Source organism: Capricornis sumatraensis, chromosome 17, assembly GCF_032405125.1.
Source record: "Capricornis sumatraensis isolate serow.1 chromosome 17, serow.2, whole genome shotgun sequence".
Lineage (NCBI taxonomy): Eukaryota > Metazoa > Chordata > Mammalia > Artiodactyla > Bovidae > Capricornis > Capricornis sumatraensis.
Window position 1 is genome coordinate 42,679,287 of NC_091085.1, and position 22,560 is coordinate 42,701,846.

The following is a 22,560-nucleotide window of genomic DNA, read 5'->3' on the forward strand; positions in this document are numbered from 1 at the left end:
AAAATATGGTAGTTTGTTTACTTGTTACTCTGCATCAAAGATGTAATTCCCTAACGTACGATTTTATTGAACTCTAATCATATTTTCTTTTCTATAAACTCCCACTTCAATAACATGTAATTGAATTATTGCCCCATTCATACAGCTATCCTAAGCAATCCCTTGCTACTTTTTCCCTAAATTAATGGTAGTTGCAAAACCCAACAATTTATGACAAGATTCATCTAAATTTACATAAACTAATCATCTCCCTAGTGGCCAACACAAATGTTGGCAGATGGTAAAATCAGGTTATGAGCTTTTTGGTCTGAAAACACTTTGAAAGTCCCTGTCTTTTGAGTTAAGAAGTGAAAGTGAGTCAGACGAGAAGAATCTGAATAAAACTTTAAAAAGTATATAAATACAGAGGCTATACTTCACATCATTTTAGTTTATTTAAAGGTCATGTTTTTAATGCTGTGAGAAGGCAAGCTAGGGGATCTGAGCTGAGCAGAAATGAAGATTAGAACTGGGTGTGGAATTCGCCATGGAAAAAGACAGATATACACACAGTGGTTTAAAAGTGTTTTCAACTTACAAACATGGACTTAACTGCAAAATTTAGTTTCCACTCAAAAGCAGTGGTATTATTTTTTTACAGTATATAAATACTATAATATATCTTCATTAAACAATTCCAATTAGGTATATAGAAAATGGGACACCATTAACAAAACTATTAATAGAACTAGGCATTAATGAAAGAATGTATAAACACTTATGAACAAAATTTTAAGGGATATAAAAGATTTAAGTGAAAATATAGCTATGTTCACAATGTTTTAATTTAGGATAGTGTGAATTATATTTAATACATAAATTCAATGAAATTGAATTAGTAAATGCAGCTGAATTATGAGGAACTCAACAAGCTCATTTTAAATTTTATATTGATGAATGCTGCTGCTGCTAAGTCACTTCAGTCATGTCTAACTCTGCGACCCCAGAGACGGCAGCCCACCAGGCACCCCCATCCCTGGGATTCTCCAGGCAAGAACACTGGAGTGGGTATATTGATGAATAGAAGCTAACAAATACCTAAATCAATTTTAATAAACAAAAGGAAAGAGCTGGGGCATGTCTTATTAGGTATTGACTAAAGCAAAGCTTTATTAGTAAAAACGATATAGTACTGGAACAGGAACAAATAAATAAGCCAGTGGAACAGAACAGTGTGTGTGTGTGTGTGTGTGTGTGTGTGTGTGTGTGTGCGCGTGTGTGTGTAAAAACTGTCATATGAAATTCTTACCCCAGAACAGTGGAGAAAAGGTGCCTATTTTCAGGAGCACTGCTATAAATAGTTCAGTATATAAAAATATATATATATTCCTACCTTATTCATATAAATAGGTAGACTAAAGGTAAACAACAGCGCTAATGGAAAAAAATATGTAGGGAAAAAAAAAAGCTGAGGATAGGCTTCCTAAACAAGATCCTGAAGGCAAACAATAAGATGAAAAAATGATGCTGACTATGATGCTTTTGAACTGTGGTGTTGGAGAAGACTCTTGAGCATCCCTTGGACTGCAAGGAGATCCAACCAGTCCATTCTGAAGATCAGCCCTGGGATTTCTTTGGAAGGCATGATGCTAAGCTGAAACTCCAGCACTTTGGCCACCTCATGCGAAGAGTTGACTCACTGGAAAAGACTTTGATGCTGGGAGGTATTGGGGGCAGGAGGAGAAGGGGACGACAGAGGATGAGATGGCTGGATGGCATCACCGACTCGATGGACGTGAATCTGAGTGAACTCCAGGAGTTGGTGATGGACAGGGAGGCCTGGCGTGCTGCGATTCATGGGGTCGCAAAGAGTCAGACACGACTGAGCAACTGAATTGAACTGATGTCCAAATTAAAGAAAACAATATTTTTTCAGGGTAAGATATCACAGGTATCTTTAATACACAGGTGACTAAGAAAAGATATTTGCAGTATTTCAAAAACCAACAATCATTAAGATAAAAGAAACAAAACAAGGGAACATATAAAGCAAGTGAAGGTATAATGTCAAGTTCAGATATAATGAGGAAAAAAATGGGCATAGGACATGAAGAAGCATTCACAGAAGAGGAAACCCAATGTCCAACAAGCATACCAAAGAGTCCCAAATTCATTAGTAACCAGAGAAATGGAAATTTTTAATAATATGCTATGTTAGCCTACCATGTTATTTAAATGATAAAGATAAATGTTACTAAGGTTTTGATGAATAATTGTGCACTGCTAATGTGAGTCACTCTGGAAATGATCTGTTCATGGACAAAGGAAGAAGATATGTGTACATCCTGCGACCCAGTGACCTATTCTGGTATATCCCAGAGAAAATCTTTCTACAAGTCCTTGAAGGGCTATTTTTTGAAGATATTCATAGTAGCGTTGCTAGTGATTCTTGGGAGCTGAAGCTGGAAGAATGGATATATAAAATATGATAGGTGCATACTATAGACTAACAATTATCAGATAAATTATATAAAGCAGATTTATATGTATCAAAAATAATACAAAGAGTAAAATAAAGAATGAGATTTATAGTACAATGCTATACTTATTGAAATAGCACTGCATCAGTACCACACATTTTACAAGGATAAATATAGTTATAAACATTATCCTTGTAATTGTCTTTAATTAGAATGGAGACCTAAGGGAAGAGAAGAATATGAGGATATGGGTAGATATTGATAAAGTTCTTAAAACTAAGGAGTAAGATTAGCCCGCTGGTGCTGCAGTCCGTGGGGTCGCAAAGAGTTGGATACTACTGATAGACTGAACAAGATTAGCCCAATAAGCACCTATGAGCACCTGAAAATAAATACAACAGGTGCACAAGTTGACATAGGATATTTCATTCTTATGTATAGGACCTGCATTGCTCATCTAATAAAAACACTTCATAGCTGTTGCAAGTCTATCACACTAACCAAATTGTTTCAAGAAAGGAATTTGGCTTCTTAGCCATTTTTGTTAATATTAACCCAGATGATTATTTCAGATTCAGTTTCATAGTTTTCAAAGGAGAATTGCAAAGCTTCTTGCTCCAGATCTCTGAAAAACAAGTAGCTCTACTCTCATCTTTGTTAGATAGATTTTCAGTACTTGACCTCATTGAGGACAATGTGTGCAGGTTCAATGAACCAGATATGGATTGCACTGAATGACCTCCAAGGCGCTTGGTAGCCCAAACATCCTAGGATTGTCCTATTCCTCTTCTGAGCTTCAGCCTCCACAGTACTATTCCATGCTCCAGTGAGAAAAATCAATTTAAAAAGAACTCAGATGAATGTATTTTTCTGACTGGAATCAAATTATATATATTTTAAAAGCCAGACATCCTCTAGATGGCAACAAAACATTTTGCTAAAACAGTAATTAGTACATGTAAATGTGATACCAAAGTTGTAAATTTATTTCCAATCCTGAGAACTACTATTGGAAACCTTAATCATGAAATCTTTTTCTGCCTTATTATGGCTTATTCTTCGGAGAAGGCAATGGCAACCCACTCCAGTACTCTTGCCTGGAAAATCCCATGGATGGAGGAGCCTGGTAGGCTGCAGTCCATGGGGTCGCAAAGTCGGGCACGACTGAGTGACTTCACTTTCACTTTTAATTTTCATGCATTGGAGAAGGAAATGGCAACCCACTCCAGTGTTCTTGCCTGGAGAATCCCAGGGATGGGGGAGCCTGGTGGGCTGCTGTCTATGGGGTCGCACAGAGTCGGACACGACTGAAGCACTTATTCTTATTGAAGAAAAATATGAATTTTATCACTTGTCTTATAGTGGAGTACATTACTGTCCCCAGAGCAGGTAAACACAGAGTTTTACATTGCTAATTTCACTTTGATTTGTTGAGAATGAAATGTTAATAATGAGGAAATGTTTATGCAACAGAAAGAAAGTTATATAGCTGTTAAATGTGTCATATTTTCCATCCGGTCTGGAGAAAGCACCACATGTTTCCAAACTTAATTCCATAATTATAACAGCCTTGGAGATGCTGGCTTTTCAATAATTTATCTCCAATATCCAATTCATGCACTGCTTATATCTCAATTTATTTTCAGGGGTCATGGAAGAAGGACCTTTCTTAAAGGAAGCTTTAAGAAAAACATGATCCTCGATCTTCTGGTGTCAATATAATTGGAACAATGAATTATTTAGAAAAAGCCAAGAGAACTGAGATCTCAAGGTCACCTAAAGACCTGACACCTTTCTCTGGGGTGTACAAAAGCTTTGGGTGGTTGAGTGGGTCTGTGTATCATTTCCCTTAATCGCATGAACTTGTAGGAAGAGCGGAGAACGCCGGTAGCGACGGTGACATAACACTTCTTCAACCTGCCTTTTCCTTCCACTTCCCCTCTATTATCTTCATCTTCTTTCCCTAAACTTCACCCTCTGCCTGGGAGAAAGTGAAAGTGAAGTCGCTCAGTCGTGTCCGACTCTTTGTGACCCCGTGGACTGTAGCCTACCAGGTTCCTCCCTCCATGGGATTCTCCAGGGAAGAATACTGGAGTGGGTTGCTATATCCTGCTCGGGGATCTTCCAGATCCAGGGATCAAACCCGGGTTTCCTGCATTGGGGGCAGACGCTTTAACCTCCGAGCCACCAGGGAATTTTTAGGGGAAGTCCTGTTCAAATCTTTATCTTGCACCAATTTCCTTCTAGCTGCAGGAAACGCTATTGCACCGCATATGCAGCCTCTCCCTGTCAATTTCCATCTTTCTCCCCGGTGTTCACTGCGACTGATGGAAGCTTTTCCTCCTTCTCAATCATTTGTTTTTCAGCCTTGTCTCCATTGTGCAATGCTGTTCTTGTTGTCTTTTATCTTTTCAAATTGCTTTATTGTTTATCAATAGCACAAAATCAGTTCTGCAAAGTGTTTGAATATATCATGTTTTGAAGAGTTTGCATCCTCCCCAACTGCTTATTTTGAAGAAAGTCCAAACCAATAAAAAGAGTTGAACAAATAGTAAAAGTAAAATGATTCTTATCTTGCAACCTAATTTACCCATTGTTAATATTCTGCCACACTCTCTCTCTCTGGACACTTCATCCCTAAATACTTCACAAAGTATTTATATCTCCGATGAATAAGTACATTCTGCCACATGACCACCACATCATCATCATATCTAAGAAATTTAACACCAGCACACTATTTTAACCTAATATACTGTCCAATACTCAATTTTCTCCCATTGTCGCCAAATTGTGCCTTCTAATTATCTTTCATTTTTTATTTTTGACCCAGTATCCAATCAAAGGTCATGCACTGCATTTATTTAATATAGAAGAATTTAATCTTCCATATAGAAGAGATTCCCCTATCTTTTGTTTTGCTTTTAATGATTGACATTTTGGGAAGCTTGTTTTACTGTAAATTGTCTTATAATCTGGATTTACCTGATTGTTTTTCTCATGGTTATATTCAGGTTAAACACTCTGGCAAGAGCATAGCATGGGTGATGTTGTGTCTTTCTCTGTTCATCACAACAAGAAGTTAAAAATATCCACTCCATTATTGACAAGAACCAGATCTATTATAAAATCACATTCCTCCCCCCCTTTATAATGAATGAGTAATCTGCAGCATGCTATTTGAAAACTGTGTAAATAGCCTGTTCCCCAATAACTTTTTATTTTGAGTTTTAGCATCCATTAATGATTCCCACCTACATCAATTGGTGGTTGCAAAATGGCGATTTTCTTACTTAGCATTTCCACTGCATCTGTTGGCTTGTATTCCTTTATATAAAAAAGCTTTCTCTTTTTCCTCTCCTCTCCCTCTCATTTTTAGAAAAGAACACTATGGACTTATGATTGCCTTTTTATTCAGTGTGTTATAATTCATTAGCATCATTATTCAATTTGATGTTCAAACTGTCCCAAGTTTGGTCAGTGGGAACTCCTTCAAGATGGCTCCTGTGACCTTTTCAGCTTTTCACTGCTTTTTTGGTATGAAAAAGTGTTTCAGGCTCCCCTTGTACTTTTTCTGCCCCAGATTTGGAGTCAACCATTTCTCCTACGAGGAAATGTTGGAGGATTTCTGCTTTCTTTTAAATGGATATTGGTATTTTAAAAACCAAGATCTGAGAACTAGATGTACTCATTGCTGCTGCTGCTGCTAAGTCGCTTCAGTCATGTCCAACTCTGTGTGACCCCACAGACGGCAGCCCCTCAGGCTCCCCCATCCCTGGGATTCTCAAGGAAAGAACACTGGAGTGGGTTGTCATTTCCTTCTCCAATGCATGAAAGTGAAAAACGAAAGTGAAGTCACTCAGTCGTGTCCGACTCTTAGCAACCCCATGGACTGTGGTAGGAAATAAACATATCATACTGATACTTGTACTTAACACACTAGTACACGGGTAGGCATTGACTGACCAAATCGTTTTGTCTACTTGGTTATCTCTCATAATGGAAGCTCTCTGGTGTGCATAAAGATATAATGTAAAAATCTTCCTTCCACAAGTGTACTTCCAAATGTCCACCTTCATGCTTCTATTCCAGAACTCTCTGTCACTGGTTGTCTTGGCCAAGCCACTGCTCATGAGGCCTCTGCCCACTGAAATAATTTTCTCTCATCACTGCCAAGGCCTCCTCTGAATGAAGCTATGGTGCAGCTGTCTTCCATCTCAGCTTGCATCCACACATAGAGCTGACTCATCCATAAATTGAGATCAGATTTTTTTTTCCCTCTTTCATCTGAGTGACGGGCACTGGTGTAACAGTGGTGTCATAGAAATCTGGATTACCTGCACATGCCGCTTGCTCTGTGCCCTCTGGCCCTGATTGCGCTCAATGGTGCTGAAAGTTCCACTTCTATCTTACGAGAGACTGTTGCTGGAACCTGCTCAATTTTATGAATTTGTAAGTTCTCATAAGAGGCAATTCCCGAGGTATGGTCACTTGATTCCCCAAGTGACCTCTATAGGGTCACTATAGGGTCCAAGCAGCATGCCAGGTACATAATTTTCTGCTACAGATGGTGTGGCCTTGCTCTGGAACTGCAGGGACCCAGCTTTGTGACTTTCATAGGTTCTAGAGTACACCTGACCCAGGGGTCAAACTGCTTGCATAGAAACTTGGATCTATATATATATACTTACAGATGATTCATGTGGTCATACAGCAAAAACTACCATGACATTGTAAAGCAATTATACTCCAATTAAAAGTAAATTAAAAAATGAAAGAAAGTAACTTGCATCTGCTGCAGATCTATTTCTTGCTCTGGACTTTATTCAAAATTGGCAGCCATTCATCACTCATTCTATGGCCAGAAGTGTTGTTTCCAGAACGCAAACCTACCAATACTTCTCTTTTCCTGGAGGGAGGCCCAAAGGCAAAACTTTAACTTTTCTTTTTTAGGGGATAACCTCAACACAACCCTGACCATTGAAACTTTAAACATTTTTCCAGATGTAGTATGCCTTTGAAACTCCATGGTTTATCATCCACACTCTGGAACACATGGATCTTACTAAGTCCTCCAGCACACCAACCACTTGTGTTTATATAGTCTTATCAACATAATGCCATCTATATAATGGAATAATGTGCTTTTCTGTGGAAAGTCTGGATAGTCCAGACCTCTTCGGACTATATTATGATAGAGGATAAGAGGGCTAACAGAGATCTGGGGTAGGACAGTTCCATGTGATCCTCTTTCCTGTTTGGGATAGAAAAGAAAACATTCATTAAATTGATGGCTGCATACTATATCTATGAGGCCATATTCATCCTTTCTAGCAAAGATACCACATCCAGCATGGGGGCTGTGACTGGGGGTATCAGTTGGTTGAGCTTATGGTAATTTATAATTATCCTCCAGCATTAACTTGGTTTCTGCAGGGACCAGACTGGTAAATTAAGTGAATGGAGACCATAACTGCTGTGTCATTTAAAGTCTTAGAGGCAGCACTAATTTCTGCTGCCTCTGGGAAGCAATACTGTGTTTTGTATCTAATGTTTTGGCAAGGGATGGTAGGGTCTTTCACCCTACCATTGAAGTAGTGGTCTTCTCTATTCTCAACCCATAAACCAAGAAGCCACATGAGGGTTATGCCAACTGCCAAGGACATCAGTCTCAATTCAGGGACTGGGGAAATGACCAATGGGACTCAGAGAATGCAATGTAAGCCTCGTCTTGACCAGAACCCCATTAACTGATCCTAATATTTTTCCATTAACGGGACCATGACGATACTTCAGCACTCCATATTACAATGTCACCTAGACACTGGGTCCATCAATCCTGGAATGTCTGGGTATTTCCTTTTCTTTGATGCATAATTACCTATACAAATGGCTATAAATCTCTCCAGGGGAGGACTGAAGAAATCATCACCATGTGTATTTGGCGTGGTGTTACAGGCTCCCTCCCACTGTCAACTTTTAGTCAATGAGTTTTTCATCTGACACCTCACTCAGGTGAAGAACTATGCAAGGAATCATATTTCTCACCTCTTGGTCATGTGTTCTTCATTTCTGCTGATATAAGTAAAACAGCTTCCATGATGGCTACCCATTGACTTTACCCTTGGGGATGCTGTATACTATTAATAATCTCTGTACTTTTTTCTGTATCAGTCCTCTTGGCTTCCAATCTGATTTTGCTCATCACTATAATAATTGTTGTCCTTTAGCTTCTGGCTCTTAAGTGCCACCCTCTGCCTTATGTTATTTTGGGATTCTATCATCCTCATTTCTGTCAGTGAGCCAAGTTAATTCTCATAGCCTTAGTAAATGATACATTCCCTTGGCCTTCCTGTGAAAGGTAATCATCTGCCAAATCTTATCATCATGCTGTATCCATCCACATGCTCACTCCCCTAATCTTTCAAATCCTTTCCTCTGCTGTCTACCAGGGAAACTGTGGCATTTCAAGTCTGTTCAGTGTGGGCCATGATATGGATGTCATACTGACAGGCTTTATCCATGCCTCTAGGAGACATTTCAGAAGCAAGTTCACACCATCTCCTGGGCCCTTTGCAAAACTATTAAATGCTGCATCTTAGTAGAATGCTCCCTAGTCAATAAACATTTCCTTTGATCAGGACCCTCAGAATCCAGTCAATACATATTATCAGATTCTACATATAGCATTAATATATAATATTCATTGTTTGATTTCTGACTTACTTCACTCTGCCTGAAAATCTCTAGGTCCATGCACATCTCTACATATGAAAAAAATTGGTATAGACAATCTCATTTACAAAGCAGAAATAAAGGAACATATATAGAGAACAAATATATGGATACCAAGTGGGGAAGGAGGGTATGGGATGAACTGAGAGGCTGAGATTGACATATATACACTATTGATACTATGTAGAAAATAGATAACTAATAAGAACCTTTTGTATAGCACAGGGGACTCTACTCAATGTTCTGTGGTGAATTAAATGGGAAGGAAATCCAAAAAGAGGGGATACGTGTATACTTATAGCTGATTCACTTTGCTGTACAGTAGAAACTAACACAACATTGAAAAGGAACTATACTACAATAAAAAATATTTTAGAGGGAAAAATTTTACCCCAAATGTAATACCTATCTTTAAAATTATAACAAAATTTCTGAAATTCAAAAAATTTTTTTTAATGTTAGATCTTAAAAAAATAATCTCTAAGCTCCTAATACCTACTACCATAGTTTAGCAGCTCCTTTAAGGTATAATTTTTATCCTCCATGATCAGGCCCAGATCAGTCCCAACTGTGTTGTTTTGTGACTTAACCCTAACTACCACACAATTGCACTCATTTCACATGCTAGCAAAGTCATACTCATAATTCGCCAAGCCAGGCTGCAACAGTGCATGAACTGAGCATGTCAAGATGTTCAAGCTAGATTTAGAAAATGCAGAGGAACCAGAGATCAAATTGCCAACATCTGTTGGATTATATAGAAAGCAAGAGAATTCCAGAAATAATATCTACTTCTGCTTTATTGACTATGCCAAAGTCTTTGACTGTGTGGATCACAATACACTGCGGAAAATTCTGAAAGAGAAGGGAATACCAGACCACCTGACCTGCCTCCTGTGAAATGTGTATGCAGGTCAAGGAGCAACATTTAGAACCAGACATGGAGCAACAGACTGGTTCCAAATTGGGAAAGGAGTCCATCAGGGCTGTATACTGTCACCCTGCTTATTTAACTTATATGCAGAATACATTATGAGAAACACTGGGCTGGATGAAGCACAAGCTGGAATCAAGACTGTCAGGAGAAATATCAATAACCTCAGATATGCAGATGACACCACTCTTATGGCAGAAAGTGAATAGGAACTAAAGAGCCTCTAGATGAAAATGAAAGAAGAGAGTGAAAAAACTGACTTATAACTCAACATTCAAAAAACTAAGATCACGGCATCTGGTCCCATCCCTTCGTGGCCAATGGATGGTGACAGACTTTATTTTCTTGGGCTCCAAAATCATTGCAGATGGTTACTGCAGCCATGAAATTAAAAGACGCTTGCTCCTTGGAAGAAAAGCTACGACCAACCTAGACAGCATATTAAAAAGCAAAGACATTATTTTGCCAACAAATGTCAATACAGTCAAAACTATGGTTTTTCCATTAATCATGTATGGATGTGAAAGTTGGACCATAAAGAAGACTGAATGCCAAAGAACTGATGCTTTAGAACTGTGGTGCTTCAGAAGACTCTGGAGAGTCCCTTGGACTGCCAGGAAATCCATCCAGTCCATCCTAAAGGAAATCAACCCTGAATATTCATTGCAAGGACTGATCCTGAAGCTGAAGCTCCAATACTTTGGCCATGTGATGCAAATAGCCAACTCATTGGAAAAGACCCTGATGCTGGGAAAGATTGAAGGCAGGAGGAAAAAAGGGGATGACAGAGGACAAGATGGTTGAATGGCATCACCAACTCAATGGACATGAGTTTGAGCAAGCTCTGGGAGATGGCAAAAGTCAGGGAAGTCTGGCAAGTCTGGCATCCAACAAAGAGCTGGACATGACTGAGCGACTGAACAACAACAGGGCAGAGGGGAGATGGGGCAGATTGTGAAAGGGGTGCTTTCTGACTGGTGCAGAGAGGACTCCAAAACTTCTTCCAGTGTGGGTGCATCGCTAGTTTTCAACAGGGAGGACCAGGACATTGCTATAGACTCAGAAGTTTCAGGGGAGTATGAGGAGTCCAGCTCTTTGGAAGCATTGTTTCAGATGCCTCTATCCAAGAGTTGCTTAAGTTTTCCCCATCAGAGGCCTTACCTTAGTGCAACAGACTATTGTTGGACATTAAATTTCTTTGAAATTCAGCCACTTAGACCACAATGTTTGATCTTGAGCCTCAACTTTCTCGGCTCTCCTGCTGAAGGAGTTGAGATTATTTGTATGTAAACAAAAAGGCCTTTTGGCTTCCAGAGTTCTTTTTAATTGTCTGCTACCTGGCTCTCATTTTTCTGTAGGGCATCAGTGGAACTTAGCAATACCACCCAATACTGCAATCCTCACAGCTACTATTTTTTTAATTTTTTATTTTATATTAGAGTATAGCCAGTTAACAATGTTGTGATAGTTTCAGGTAGACAGCAAAGGGACTCAACCACACATATACGTGAATCCATTCTCCCCCAAATGGGGGCTTCCCAGGTGGTGCTAGTGGTAAAGAACCTGCCTGCCAGTGCTGGAGACATAAAGACGTGGGTTCAATCTCTGGGTCAGGAAGATTCCCTGGAGAAGGAAATGGCAACCCACTTCAGTCTTCCTGCCTGGAGAATTCTGTGGACAGAGGAGCCTGGTGGGCTACAGTCAATGGGCTCACAAAGAGTCAGACACGACTGAATGACTAACACACACACACACACACACACACACACACACACACACACACACACACACACACACACACACTCTCCCCCAAACTCCCCTTCCATCCAGGCTGTGGTATAACATTGAGCCGAGTTCCCTGTGCTATACAGCAGGACTTTGTCGGTTATCCACATTAAATATAGCAGTGTGCACATGTCAATCCCAGACTCCCTAACTATCCCTTTCCTCCACCCTTCCCTCCTGGTAACCATAAATTCATATTAGAGCTACTACTTCTTGTATGCTTCTCAGAGAGTAGACACAGAGCACCCGCTTGTTAGTGCATTTCCTTTTACTGGTACACCCTTTCAACTCATTACCAGTAAACAATTGGACCGCTGCCTTGTGCCAGGGTCTGCTGTGCTCCACCTGCCACCAGTAAAGGGGTCCTCAAGACCAGCCAGGTGGTGAATAATCCAGCTCTTGGCTGCAACGATAGCAGTCTGGATTCTTGGGAAACCTGCCTGCCAGTGCTGGAGACATAAGATGGAGATGGAGTTTGGGATGCAAGGTGTTTATTAGAGATCAATACTTGTGAAAAGAAGGGAGAGGGAATAAGATTTAGCAAAAGGGAGAAGACAAACTGTGATGCAAGCCAAACAAAGCCTCAGACAATCTGGAGGGGAGTTCTGGGCCTTTGAGCCCTAGCCTGGCTCATGACAGGATGTGGTCACCCCAGGAAGGGTGTGACTTTGCAGGAGGCTGTTCTTCTGCAGCTGAGGCAAACCCTGAAGGAGCTGACAGCTGGAGACCTTCTACTGTCTGCATTCTCCCCAGGCTGGGTAGCTTCCTTGAACGAGGACATGGGTAGCACATTTTAGTATTTATACATTGTTTTAATTTTATGATTGGGATTATTTAAAATATTTATATAAGGTAAAAATTTAAATCATGTAAAAATTTATACTGAGGGAAGTCTTATTCTCGTTTCTGTCCATTTGACTACATAAAAAACATTTTCTTAGTTCCTGCATTTTTTTTCATGTTTAAAGTGCTTTTATTCATAATATAAATACATATAATACAATGGTTAAGACAAATAAGCAAATGGTAAATTATATTGTATTCAAATTCTTTTTTTTTTTTGGTCTAAGAAGGGCTTTATTTTTTTCTTAATATATATTTTATTGAAGTATAGTTGACTTACAATGTTTCAGGTGCACAGCAAGGTGATTCAGTTATACATATGCACATATATTACTTTTCAGATTATTTCCATTATAGGTTATTACAGGACACTGACTACAGTTCCCTGTGCTATACAGTATGCCTTTGTTGCTTTTTTCACATCTAATTTTTAGTTAGAAATCTAGCATTCTCTTCATACTAAGTCAAACAAGTGGAATGAAATGTCATAAATTTTTTAGCTAGGCAAAAATTCATAAAGTTTCTAAAATATATATTATATTATACATACTATGTATATGTATATGAAGGCTTTTCTACTACACTTGATAAAGTCTTGAGAAAGAACATTGTTTTTAAAAAAAGAAAAGATGGAGAAATTGGAAAACAGCTAATGAAAGGGGGGGTCACTGAATATGAAATTCAAAAAGTGAAACAAACTAAGTAAAATGAAAAGATCCTCATATAGTCCAGTTGTTTTTAAACATGGCTGCTCATCAGAAACACACCTGGAGTTTGCAGGAAAAAAGCCACACCTGGGCATTTGTATTTTTCAAAAAATTCCAGGATAATTTTGATATGTATCTGAGTTTCTGCACTTTTTGCCTCTTTTTTTTTAAAAAAAAATAAACACACACACACACACACACACTTGTGTGAACACACGATCTTTTACTTCCTCTTTCTTCTTAGCATTCTATCAATATTCATTTGCCCCTTGTTTTTCTTAACAAAATTATAAATCAGTCTATCAATATATAGAAATTATCCTTTTTAAAAACAGCTTTGTAAAACTCTACTGTGTGCAGGTACTAGTTTATTAACTGATCTTCTATGGGTAGACATTTAGGTTGCTTCCAATATTTTGTTATTACAGAAGATGCTGCCAATAATTTATGTCTTTCATCTTTATGGAGGTGCAACTTCAGGCTAAATTCCCTCAGCTGGGAGTGCTTGATGCAGTGATAAACACATGTGCAGTCCTGTTAGCTATTCTCACGTTCCCCCCTCCATAGGGGTCATGCCCCTTTCCCTCCCACCCGAGATATCTAAGAGGCTCCTTTTCACACAGCCTCACCAACACAGGGGGCTGCCAATCTTTGGAATATTTACCAATCTGATAAGCGAGAAACTTAATTTAGTTTTCAGAACCATAAAAATTTGATTTCTTTTCTCACTTAACCTGTTATTCAGCATCTGTTCTGTGGATTCCAGTTTTGGGGAGCCTACAAGGCCTGAGATATCCTGGCCACCCCTCATCTCTGTCCTCCTCACGTGTCACTCTCCCACCAAGCCATCCCCACTACCACCACTTTCATTGTGCTCCAGTAACAATGGCCTTCTCTCTGTTCCTCAAACCAGAGCTCTGTATCAGTCACGTTCTCCAGAGAAACAGCATCAATAGGATATACTATATCTTGGCAGTAATTATTGCAGGCTGGGTTCTTCAGAAGCAGATACTGGGATGGAATGTGTATGTCCATATGGATACAGAAACATCTCTCTCTCTGAATCACTCATATATATTTTAAGGAATTGGCTCATACAATTGTGAAACTGACTGGTTTGAAATTCACAGGGCAAGCTGGACATTTAAGCAGAAGTTAATACTGTAGTCTTGAGGCAAAATTTCTCTCCTTTCCTGGGAAACCTTTTTTTTTGCTCTTAAGGCCTTAAAATTGGATGATATGTACTCATATTTTCGGGCAATCTCCCTTACTTAAAGTTATCTGATTGTAGAAGTTAGTCATGTTTACCAAATACCTTCACTGCAACCTCTAGACTACTGTCTGACTGCAGCCTAGCCAAGCTGATACATAAAACAAACCATCATACACTCCAAATTTGTTTTTGCATTTGCTGTCTCCTCAGCCCAAAATCTCTGCATTCTGATCCCAGAATGAACCCCTTCTTATCATTCAGTCTGTTTTTTTTTTTTTTTCAGTACTCTGTGTTTTTAAAATATTTGTTAAATAAAGCAGTAAAAACCCCAACACAAGCATTTTTAATGTTCTGGAAAAATCATGAGCTACTTCTGACCTCTTCAGAGGTCTTGTGGTGGCAGGTAGGAGCTAAACTCATGAGGCCTTTTCTTGACTTATTAGACCTGCCTACTAACCTCCCCATGAACATTATGAAAAGGCAAAAAGATCGGACACTGAAAGATGAACTCTCCAGGTCGGTAGCTGCCCAACATGCTACTGGAGATCAGTGGAGAAATAACTCCAGAAAGAAGGAAGGGATGGAGCCAAAGCAAAAACAGTACCCAGCTGTGGATGTGATTGGTGATGGAAGCAAGGTCCAGTGCTATAAAGAGCAATATTACATAGGATCTGGAATGTCAGGTCCATGAATCAAGGCAAATTGGAAGTGGTCAAACAGGAGACGGCAAGAGTGAACATCGACATTCTAGGAATCAGCGAACTAAGATGGACTAGAATGGGTGAATTTAACTGAGATGACCATTATATCTACTACTTTGGGCAGGAATCCCTTAGAAGAAATGGAGTATCCATCATAGTCAACAAAAGAGTCCGAAATGCAGTACTTGGATGCAATCTCAAAAATGACAGAATGATCTCTGTTTGTTTCCAAGGCAAACCATTCAATATCATGGTAATCCAAGTCTATGCCCAGACCAGTAATACTGAAGAAGCTGAAGTTGAATGGGTCTATGAAGACCTACAAGACCTTTTAGAACTAACACCCCCAAAAGATATTCTTTTCATTATAGGGGACTGGAATGCAAAAGTAGGAAGTCAAGACATACCTGGAATAAGAGGCAAATTTGGCCTTGGAGTACAGACAGCATAATAAAAAGCAGAGACATTACTTTGTCAACAAAGGTCTGTCTATTCAAGGCTATGGTTTTTCCAGCGGTCATGTATAAATGTGAGTGTTGGACTATAAGGAGGGCTGAATGCAGAATAATTGATGCTTTTGAACTGTGGTGCTGGAGAAGGCTCTTGAGGGTCCCTTGGACAGCAAGGAGATCCAACCAATCCATCCTAAGGGAAATCAGTCCTGGGTGTTCATTGGACAGACTGATGTTAAAGCTGAAATTCCAGTATTGTGGCCACCTGATGCGAAGAGCTGACTCATTTGAAAAGACCCTGATGTTGGGAAAGATTGAAGGCAGGAGGAGAAGGGGACAGCAGAAGATGAGATGGTTAGATGGCATCACCGACTCAATGGACATGGGTTTGAGTAAACTCCGGAAGTTGGTGATGGACAGGGAGGCCTGGAGTGCTGCCGTTCATAGGGTTGCAAAGAGTCAGACACAACTGAGCGACTGAACTGAACTGAACTAACCTTCCAGTCACCTTTTAAAGATAAATCCCTTCCTCTGTGCTGAGTACTACTTCTGGGAGGTTGGGACAGGGTTTGGAATCTGACTGTGCCTCATATCAGGATCTTCTTTTCTGAATAACTAGTTTGTTCCATTAGGCTATTTCTTTTCCTGTGTTTGTTTGCTGCTGGTTGAATTGGGGGCTGGTGTGAAATGAGAGCAGGGACTTTGTTTTGTTTCACTTCCATAGTCCCAGGACCTAGAACAGTATCTGTTGCATCATAGGAGATGAATATTTGCTGCTTGACTCGTAGACTAATTTTTATTCATTTCATTAGACGGAGATTCTGTGATCCCACTTTGTTCTGCCACTTTATATTATTTCTGTAATCCGAAAGTTTTTCTCTCAGTAATAATTAGAACCATTTTATTTCAATGCTAATAATATTTTTAACTCTGATTTCACACCAGAAATCAACCCTATCTTAATGCATAAAATAATGGTTTGTACACAATTCTTACAGTACCCAGATGTGCTGTAATGTGATGACGAAGGCATGGACTTTGGAGACAGACTGACTCATCTTGATTTTGCTGCCTTTTTCTGGCTGTGTGGTTCACTTTAGGCACCTTTTCCGTCCTTCTCAGGGTTGGTGTCACGATCTGTACTGTGGTGAATGATAGTAACTAATTACAGGGTTATTGTAATGATTCAATAGTTATGTAAAGTGCTTTGCATAGAGCAGGGAAGACATCCTTTTGATCATTGTGTGCCATGAACCCTTTGACTGTCCGAACTTGAAAACTGCTTCTCAGATTATGTTTTGAAAAATATAAAATAGAATACCCAGAATTTCAAAGGAAATAAATGACATTAAACATAGTTAGAAACAAACTTATAAAACATGTATTTTCCTTTTAGCACCTCAAACAGCAAGATGTAGTGGCAGGTCTAATAACTACTGAAAAAATTTTATTATTGTAAAATATGCATTCTACTGAAATTTTGAACATAAACATTATTTTGAGCTATCTACAGTAACTGTAATGTGATATGAAAGTATTTGTGATTTCTACTGGAGACAAAGTCACAAATATAGCTGGTACTTAGGTGGCTTATTGCATTAATAATTGGAGAAATTAGTAAATTTCAGCTAGAGATAGTAGTAAAAAATGTAAATTTTTCCTACCCAAGTTTGTGAATCCCTGATTAAGAATCCCAGTTTGCAGAAGTGATTATTGTTGTGATCTTATGTTTCAGGTTTGTGTACCTAACCATCTTGTTTAAAAACCTCTGAAGTACATACACTCACCTAGTGTTTGTGGGGCTATTTAATATTACAGTTATGTGGGCTTCCCAGGTGGCACTAGTGGTAAAGAACTCACCTGCCAATGCAGGACATTTAAGAGACATGGGTTCAATCCCTGGGTCAGGAAGATCCCCCGGAGGAGGGCAAGGCAATTCACTTCGGTATTCTTGCCTGAATAATCCCATGGACAGAGGAGCCTGGCAGGCTACAGTCCATAGCGTTTCAAACAGACACAACTGAAGCAACTTAGCACAGGCATTAAGGAGACAGTAGAATGGAGAAAGGAGAAGGCAATGGCACCCCACTCCAGTACTCTTGCCTGGAAAATCCCATGGATGGAGGAGCCTGGTGGGCTGCAGTCCATGGGGTCGCGACTGAGCAACTTCACTTTCACTTTTCACTTTCATGCATTGGAGAAGGAAATGGCAACCCACTCCAGTGTTCCTGCCTGGAGAATCCCAGGGATGGCGGAGCCTGATGGGCTGCAGTCTATGGGGTCGCACGAAGTCGGACACGACTGAAGCGACTTAGCAACAGTAGCAGCAGCAGAATGGAGAAAACCTGTCTAACTAGTGAAAACCAAAAAGGTATTGTACCTTTCAGCAGACAGGGTACATCAGGGATATACTGTTAAGCCAAGAGAACTCATTGTCCCTCTCCCCCAAGGCTAAGTTGTGGTGAAAGCGCTAAAATCGGTAGCGCTGGTCTCAGGCGGATACAAACTTGAGGTGATTGAGACCTTCACTAAATATGGCCACCCCCACCTAGAGAGAGCCATACTGAATGATGTCAGACAGAGAAGGAAAAACATTGGTATGACATCCCTTACATGCAAAATCTAAAAAGAAATGATACAGATGAACCTACAAAACAGAAACAGATTCATAGAGAATGAACTACCGGTTACCAGGGGGAAGAATGGGAGTAAAGGATAGTTAGGGAGTTTGGAATCGCATGTACACACTGCTATATTTAAAACAGATAATCAACAAGAACCTACTACATAGCACAGGGAACTCTGCTTAATGTTACTTGGCAGCCTGGATGGAAGGGGAGTTTGGGGGGAGAATGAATATGTGTATATGTCTGGTGGAGTCCTTTTGCTGTTCACCTGAAATTATCACAGCATTGTTAATTAGCAATACTCCATTAGGTGACTTCCCAGGTAGCACCAATGGTAAACAATCTGCCTGCAAATGTAGGCGATTTAAGAAATGCTGTTTTGATCCCTGGGTGGAGAAGATCCCCAGGAGTAGGAAATGGCAACCCATTCCACTATTCCTGCCTGGAAAATTCCATGGGCAGAGGAACCTGGCAAGCTACAGTCCATGGGGTTGCAAAGAGCTGGACACAACTGGAGCATGTGTACATGTGACATAGTCCATTATAAAATAAAACGGTTAAAAATAAATAAATATGGCCATCCCACCTGGGTCAGCTGCCCAAGTGCTAAGATTCTTGAAACAGGGCTGATATTTGGCTGGTTTATACTAATACAGGAAAGGACTGTTTAAAAATGTTGAAATATGTTGGTAAAAGTTGGTGAATGGCGAATGTCTTGAGCCTCCTGTATGCCCCCTACACTGGCCCTGGCCTCCTCTGGGACCTTCAGGATCGCCACACAGTCCAGCAACCAAATAATTAATGCCTGGCCTGGCAGGCATCCTGGAGGCCCCTGCTTCTACATTATGACTCAGGGCCCTTCAAATTGATCACGATGAGTCCTGCATCAATTATTGAATACATTTAATGTCACCTCAAACTAAAATTATCTGCCTGTGGAAGCCATAAGGAAAAGAATGGGCTAAAGTCAAAAGATATGTTGAAAGAATGGCAGCTTCACTGTGAATTTTCTTCCAGTCAGGAGAAGAAACATCCAGAAGGCCCCAGGATGGCTCTTATCTTTTGGCTCTTATCTTTTCAAAGCTAAATGTTTAGCTAACAAGTAGTTGACCAGTATGAGATACAAGATGTTGGCATACCAAAGGCATATTTGTAATGACTTCATTGCATTTCTTGTTAACTTTAATGGATCTTCCTGACCCAGGGATCGAACCTGGGTCTCATGCATTGCAGGTAGATGCTTTACCATCTGAGCCACAGGGGAGCCCCACTTTCTGGGTAGCAGTTGGGAAGTTCTCCTGTGGGCAGAGTCTAGCTCCTGGCCTGACTTCATCCTTGCCCTTGACTCCTGCCAGGAGTCCTGCTCATCCAACCCAGAGAGGATTCTCCAGTGGTGCACAGCAAGGTATAACTTTTTCAGACTAGTCCTTCTGCTTTGTTTTTCTCTCCTTTAAAAAGATTTTCTATATGAAATTTAATAATTTAATTTATAAAGATGTACAGACACATAGCCTGAAAAGTCAGGTTGTTCTACAAGGCACAAAAGGGAAAACAGCAGCTTCATCCTTGATTCCTTCACCTCAGGGCACTTGACTTTATCTCTTAACTATACCGTCTGATGTTTATGTCCATATCTCTGAGTAACATGCATATTCAATCACTACTTGATTTTTTAGTTTTAGACCCCATGGACAGTAGTCCACCAGGCTCCTCTGTCCATGGGATTTTCCAGACAAGAATACTGGAGTGTGTAGTCATTCCCTTCTCTAGGGGATCTTCCTCACGCAGGGACTGAAACAGTATGGGCTTTGATCCCTGAGGATTAGCACTTACATCCCTGCCCCAACCCTTTCTTCTCCCCATATCCTTTCAATATAGTTATATCATTTTCAAAGCATTTTATCACACAGAATTTTCAACTACCCACAGAAGGGATATTGTATAATGAACCCTCATATACTCATTACCTAACCTCAACAACCATTAACCTATAGCTGATCATGCCCTATCCATACTCCACACACTCTCCCCATCATCTCACACTATTTTGAAGGAAATCCCAGAATCTGATTTTGTCACAATTTCTTATTAGATCAAAATTCAGTGCTTGCATTATTATAATTGCATTCTTTACAATTGAATTATAGTAGACATTATATTACATTCCTTGTAGAATTTTATATCTTATTTGGAGTTAGTAATTAACTTATTTTTCATTTACTTTGTTTTTTTATGCATCTATCACTAATGTATCCCCAAATATCTCCATGCACATATCCACATTCATAAACATGTCCCATTCCCCAGAGTCCTCTGTCCTCCTGCTCCACTAGGAGCTGGTGGTTGTCTGGGTCTGTTGCTCAGCTGTGACGTGGGGGCTTCCTTCACCTTCATCCTAAGAATTCTTCACACTGCTCTTTTACCTTGGATACATTGCTTCCTGGTTCCTATTCCTTTCTCTTTCTTGGCTTATTTCCTTGTTTGGTGTAGTACATGTCCAAGAAGCTTCTTAAAAGGACATAAAACATGAGATATTTTGAGATCTTGCATGTCTGAAAATTTCCGTTCTAATTTCATACTTAATTTTTTCTATTGGTGAGTGTCTCTCAGTTTAAAATTTCTCCCACCCACACTGGATCACCACTTCTTCACTCCCTCGTCCCATCGTCCTGTATAACTGAGTGAAGTGACCCTGTTCCTCTGTAAGCACCCATCCACAGCTTCTGTAGTGGGTATTTGTTGTTTTGCTGACCAGCTTCCTAACATTCTTATTTGGAAGGAATCCAATGGCAGGTGGGACACAGCCTGAAATCTTTTTCACAAGAACGGATGGAAGTGCAGATATTTCTCTCTATTGCTCTGTCAGTCAGAGCACGGACATCTCACCTAAAAGTAGCCAATCTGATGCTTCTGCCTAGAACGTTGGCTCTTAGAGAACTGACTTGAAGGCACAGGGTCAGTGAGAGAGCTTCAGGCGGCTGCTGTGGAGTTTAGAAGCCAGTGACACGGACAGAAAGCCTCCACAGGCAACAGTGGCAGAAGCGGAGGTCTCGAGTAGCCATAACTGGGGCTGATCCTGGCTTTGCCTCATCCCCTTAGGGATGCCCAATCCTTGTTTTCCAGTTTTCTCATCACTTATATGACTACCTCATACCTCTTTCAATAATTCCTTTTTAATGTTTAAATTAACTGAAGTTAATTTTTTTAATTGCAGTTGATTTCCCATGTAATGAAAAATCATGACAAATGCATCCTTTAATTTTAGAACTCCTCTCAAACCCTAAAAGACATATTGTGGTTTAATATTCTAGGAAGAATAAGTGAATACAACAAGAGATTCTGACAATATGCTTCCTGACGAGAGTTTTTTCACACTGGTTCAACATAGTAAAACACATCTTCAAAGTGGGGTAAAAGTTCTGTTACTCACAACAGAACCTATTAACTGATAGAGTTGTCTATATTTCATTTGTGAGCCTTAGAATTAAATCTTGATTAGTCTAAATTAATCATTGGCTTATACTTGCCTTGGCAGTGATTGATTTAATAGTTGTCATGGGACCCAGTTCCTGAAGAACCAATGCAGGAGACACCTGGAAAATGTCTCCTTCTCTAAGAGATATATGGGAAGAGATGGCCACCTTATCCATCAGACTCTGGCATATCTGCACATGATGGCTGAGGCTTCATTTACAACCAAGAAGGGAGTTGGCCTCTAAGCAAAAGCTGACACTCTAGGATAGTATAATGGAAAGAACTTGAGTTTCTGATAAGATGATTCAGCCACTGATAACTTCTCTTAACTATGGACTCCTTGTTATGTAAGATAATACATACCTTTAATGCTTGAGCAGGGTGAGATGACTAATTTCTACTAATTCTAGCTGAAAGCAACCTAAGTGAAACAGAAATTTCTTGCTTATTTAATACTGTGCCAGCTGGGGAACAGTTGTTAAATCACCAAAACGTGCAAGCATTACCCTCTAAGACTTGAATCATCTAGAGATGATTATAATGATTATAAAATAGACTGAGTGTAATAAATTCCTCATTAGTAACCCAATTAGGAAGAGTCATTCCTTCAATATCAAAAGGGAGTTCTGT